A 5,633-nucleotide genomic window follows, 5' to 3' on the forward strand; every position below is an offset into this window, starting at 1 on the left:
TTCAAGTATACGTTGTTGGCGATGACATCGATATACGCAGTTGGCCTGCTCTTCAGGTTTTCATGGGTTAGATTTGGCGGCACAGCCAGATTCCTGGAGTCCGTTTTCGGTGATAGACGAGTGTGGACCGTACATTGGGATCGTGTTTCTCTTGTGGCGACCCGAGTGCCCAGCCTACATGCTGGTGAAAAGGCCTTTTCTTGTGGGAGGACGCCCCCTAGTTGGGCGACCACATGCACTTTACGTGAGCTCGACACCGCTAGTTACGCCTATACTAGTTATCGGTTCTAGTTCTTTCTTTACAGTTGTCTTGCTACTATAGTTTTGATATTCTTGTATGCTTGCAGTTGTACATTACAGTAGCGATAGTTGTGTTTTTCATATATATATATATATATATATCTCATTCGTTCATTATCGTTGCTACTGTATTTTACTTACCCATACTGTTGGTTATTTCTTCCTGATCCGGTGAATACTCCTCGCCTTCTTCGGCTTGCGGTACCCACTGGGAGGGGAGACATGTTTACATGTTCTCACCTCCCCCACCATTTTTCAGGTATCGTGGGCGATGAGTAGTGGGACGAGACGTGAGGTACGCGTGTAGCGGTCGATAGAGCTTTCGACCCGGGTTAATTCGGTTTACTTTTTTTACCCTTCTTATTTTGGCTGATGAATAGTTTAGTGGTTTATGTGGTTCAGTGTTTATTTACATTTGAAAATGTGGATTTCTAGATTTTGTAAAATAAAAGATTTTCTACCCCTCGTGGTAGCGTTTTTAAAAGAATAAAGGATTCTGTATAGGAAACAGCTTTCAAAAGAATTTTCGTGAATTTCTATTTAATCACTGAATGTAAAACTGTGATGTGAATGGTGAATGTATGAATGTATAGTTATCTTTATATTCATTTGGTTGTGGTTGTTTCCTGGCTATACTCTTGTACTTGTGCGACGCCGTGCAAATACAGGGGAGACTCTGTCCGTGTGAACAGTGGATTCCCTGTATTTGTGGCGGATCTGGCATACCCTGGGGTCAGGTTTGCAAAAAAAAAAAATTTCTGCTGTGTTTTTAACCTAAAGGGACCCCGGGGCGTGACATATTAGCATCATGTATTAGTTGGTTACTACTTTACCTATCCTTTCTATTATGCCTGAGTTAGTCCTAGTGGGAAAGTCGGTGATGTTGAGGCCGAACCCACTGGGAACTTTGTTGTAGTTCTCACCCCACTATTTCCACAGAGCCGGGACCGAGCGAGCCGGCGAGCGACCGCGGTAAAGGTATCGCGCCTTAGTCAGAGGCCACCAAGTTGGGTTACATTTTGTTAGCAGTTATCCCTTTTATCATCTTTTGTATTTGATGATTAGTGATGTAAAGAAAGAGTGTAAAGCTTATTTTGAGGTAAATGAGATGTAAGAAGAAATGGTGAAAAGATGTAATGAATGTAAGGAATTCGAAAGTGAACAAAATGGATGCAATGTATATGATCTAAAGTGAATCATATTACTTGTGAGTGTTTAGTCTCCTTTTTCTTTCACTAATGGCTATTGCTTACCCTCGTGTAAGCCGTTTGTGTATGTTTCCGCTAGTGCAATTCTTGTTTGAATTTTGTACATGTGATGAGCCTTGGGCGGATAGGGAAAACTCTGTCCGTTCGGCGTCTGTTTGACGTGCTCGGGTCGGGCCAAATCGGCATCGGTCCCGGGGCGTGACAATAGGGGTCAAAAATTTACTTCACATAACGTAGGCATGTTAAGCATTCTAAAATTCATAGTAATTACATTTAGTATGGAAATGCATGAATTTCTACTTTATGAAACACATTTCACCAAATATGAGGATTTCTCATATCATAGGCTAGGTCAAACCCACCGAACCGTCGCGTGCTCCTTCGATTCGCCGAACGGAGTTGTCCACGAGTCTCAAAGTATCCTAAAAGTGATTAGCGAAGAGATACGAGGGCATTACGACCAACCATAAGATCAAACATTAACCTAGAAGCAAAAAGGGCCAAAACTCACCTCAAAAGAAGAAATCTCTTCCAAAGCTCCAAAAGAGAGCTAGAACCCTTCCAATCCAAGCCTAAGGAAGGTTCTAGACCAATCAATCTAGCCTCAAAAGCCCTAGGTCAAAAAGCCCCAAAATCAACCCTAAATCTCATTTCTAGGGTTTCATCTACAAAAACTATCAAACAAGATCTAAAGGAGGGAAATGAGCAACAAACCTCCTTAGAAGCTCCAATCCTAGCTCCAAGGGTGAAGATCTCCTCCTATGCAAGCTCCAAATCCAGGCCTTCAAGCATCAACAAAGTGGGGAGAGGAAAAGAGGCAAAGAAATGCTCCAAGTCCACCAAAACCCTCTCCTTCTCCTTCTTCTCCTCCTTCTTCTTCTCTTTCTCCTTCTCTCTCTAGCAAGGGTGTGGGGAGAGTGTGAGGAGGGAAATGAGAAGAAGAGAGAGGGGATGGGTCATATAGACCCTCTATTGTAACAAAATCCAGCTAGGTCCTTCAAAAATCCAAAATTGCATCAGCCCGAACTGGGCAGTTTTCGCCAAGAGGGACCAGTCTCTCCCCAGCAGGGACCGGTCTCTCACTGCGTAGACGCGCTCGGGGACCGGTCTCGCCCGCCAGGGACCGGTTGCCTCAGGGCTGCCGCACCACTGCTCACTCGGGGACCGGTCTTTCCTTTTAGGGACCGGTCCCCGAGAGTAAAAACTCTCAGGATTGTCCAGAATTTCAGTTTTCGAACTTTTTAGGTCGAAAAGCATTCTACAACCCTCCACCAAGTATGGAAAAGCTCGAAATACATCCAAACACTCGAACCTTGCAATTTGCAAAGGTCCAGTGCGTCACAATTGCTATTTGCAACATACTGCAATCTGCAGTTTTCTGCACTTGGTACCGGTACGTGGGTAATCTGTCACCAGTACGCCGCTACGCAGAGGCCAAACCCGAGAGCTATTATTCTCGGCTGGCTGGTCTGATACCGGTACGCATCAGGGGTGTCACCGGTTTAACAGCCTAAAATACTCAAACCCGAGAGTTGCTACTCTCGGTCTGCTACGGGGTAAAACCCTCCAACAATTGCTATTTGCAACATACTGCAATCTGTAGTTTTCTGCACTTGGTACCGGTACGCGGGTAATCTGTTACCAGTACGCTGCTACGCAGAGGCCAAACCCGAGAGCTGTTATTCTCGGCTGGCTGGTCTGGTACTAGTAAGCATCAGGGGTGTCACCGGTTTAACAGTCTAAAATATTCAAACCCGAGAGTTGCTACTCTCGGTCTGCTACGGGGTACCGGTACCACTCCGATGTTTAACCGATTACACAATGCCCAGACTACAGTTTAGTACTTGTTCGACCTCTATTTCGCGTTGAGCAATGCTAAAACTCAACTATTTCTCCTAGAATTCAACTTTGACCCATTCCAATATTATTGGAATGTCAAATGGAACATGTCCAAGCATCTCTCTCACCATACTTTGGTCCTTTTGACCAAAAGTGGTTTAATAGGACGGGGAATCAATATCTTACAGTGTCTGTCTAACGCCTTGCGCCTAGTGGTTGGGCAAGGTTGCTTTGCCCACTCTCTAGATGCACATTTTCAATTAAAACTACCACGAGCTCTTCTTCTTTCTTTTATCTATTTAACAATTGTGTAGAAAAAAGTATGACAGGAATCAAGAGAGACAGAGCTAGAGGTTTAACCATTCTACTTACGAAAATAGTTAGAGAAATTTGCCCTAAATGAGTTTTAAACAGCTCAGTAAATACCAAAACCAGTCAAGAAAAAGTTTCAACAAACTTGCTATTTTGATTCGTATTTTAATCCGTTCAAAATGGTAAAGAAAAGCAGTTAACTACAGTTTCTAGAATTTTACATAAAAGTGATACGAAAAAGTATTTTGTAGATCTCAAAATTTTCAACTTTAGAAGTACTAGAAGTTTAAATATCTATAAAAACTTATGAATCCTCAGTTTACTACTAAGGTGGTGTGTTCCTATGAAGTTTGGGGAAGGTAGGCGTGCAAACCTTCTCCGTTGCCTTTGGTCACTTTTCTATTACTGCGTTCATACTGAGCTGGTCATGCCGCCTACCTTTAAATTAATGCGTTCGCATGGTGACCTCATATATTACAATAATATTGATATATGGAGACAAAATATTTAGCAACGAAGTGTAATTTTGTTGGTATTTAATTAGCGACTAAATTTAATGTTCGTCGCAAAATTAAAAAATGGAGAGTTTTTAAAACGTCATTAGTGACAATGTAACTTTATTACTAAAACGTAGTCGCTATAAGTTTAATAGGATCAATTTTTTTCGCCCTAAATTAATTGTAGCGACAAACGATAATTAATAACGACTAAATTAGACGTCACTTTATGGTTCAATAATTAGTGATAAAAAATGTGGTCACTGAAACTCTATTTTTAGCAACATATTAATGTTCCGTCACTAAAATATTAAAAATCTGTTATAATTTTTGTTGCTAGAAGTTTATAAAATAAAATTTAAGTTATTTTATTTGGTTAAATTAAAAATTTTATTTCATATAACTGTTGTATTTTTTATTAGTATTTAATTCTTATAATTTTATTAATTAAAATTTATGCAATATTGATGATTTGGTATAATTTTGATCTTATATCGTTGTTTCAAAATTCAACCTAATTTAATTCTTTCGTTAGTAGATTCTTAAATTTTTATTTAAATTATTAATTTAATTTTAAATTTGTCTAAATTACAGAAAATTCGCCTGTCAATATCCGCTTTTTTACTTTTTTCCTATCATTTAAAAAGTACACTTTACCCCCTTGAAAAATAAAAAATATTCACATGAGGTTACGGTGTTAACTGTGATGATAAAATTAATGGAGGATCAAGTGATGATACAATTAAGGAATTAATTATGGGTGAATCAAATTCCCAAAATCAGGAATCTACCAACTATGACAAGTATTCAAATCATAAGCAATTGTGGAAACTCAAGAATGACAATCTCTAACCGACTGTCCCTAGAGCAAGTGGCAAAGGGCTTGGTGGTTGGTACCCGAGACCCAAGTTCGAATCCTAGTTGATTCACATTTCTAGCTAAGTTTATTTCTAAATGAAATAAACGAAGCTACCTATCTCTCAAAAAAAAAAAGAAAAAAAAAAGAATGAGAATCTCTCAAGTATGGCAACCACTCCAAATAAAAAATATTTGGATTCAAATATTGTACATTTCTAGAATGTAATTATTGTAATCCCAGGAATAATGGGATTATATTTTGTATTCAATAATTATATATACTGAGAGTTGGTTTTGTGTGTTCTCTATTGAGGACAACAATCATTTTTCCACCAATTATAATTTTCTTTATGGTATCAGAGCCATAAGACATTAGTCATCATACTTGATCTAATGGCCACTTCTAGTGCTTCTTCTTCTACCACAAGCCCCACATTTGTTATTGCTAACATTAGCAATTTAGTCTCCATTAAACTTGATCGCGGCAACTATCTATTATGGCGACAATAATTTCTTCCCGTTCTTTTTGCTCATGACTTGATGGGTTATATTGATGGATCCAAAGAATGTCCATCAAAATTCACCAAAAATGCCGATGGCACTATTACCGACACTATCA

The sequence above is a fragment of the Ananas comosus genome, linkage group 7, assembly GCF_001540865.1.
Source record: "Ananas comosus cultivar F153 linkage group 7, ASM154086v1, whole genome shotgun sequence".
NCBI classification, from domain to species: Eukaryota; Viridiplantae; Streptophyta; class Magnoliopsida; order Poales; family Bromeliaceae; genus Ananas; species Ananas comosus.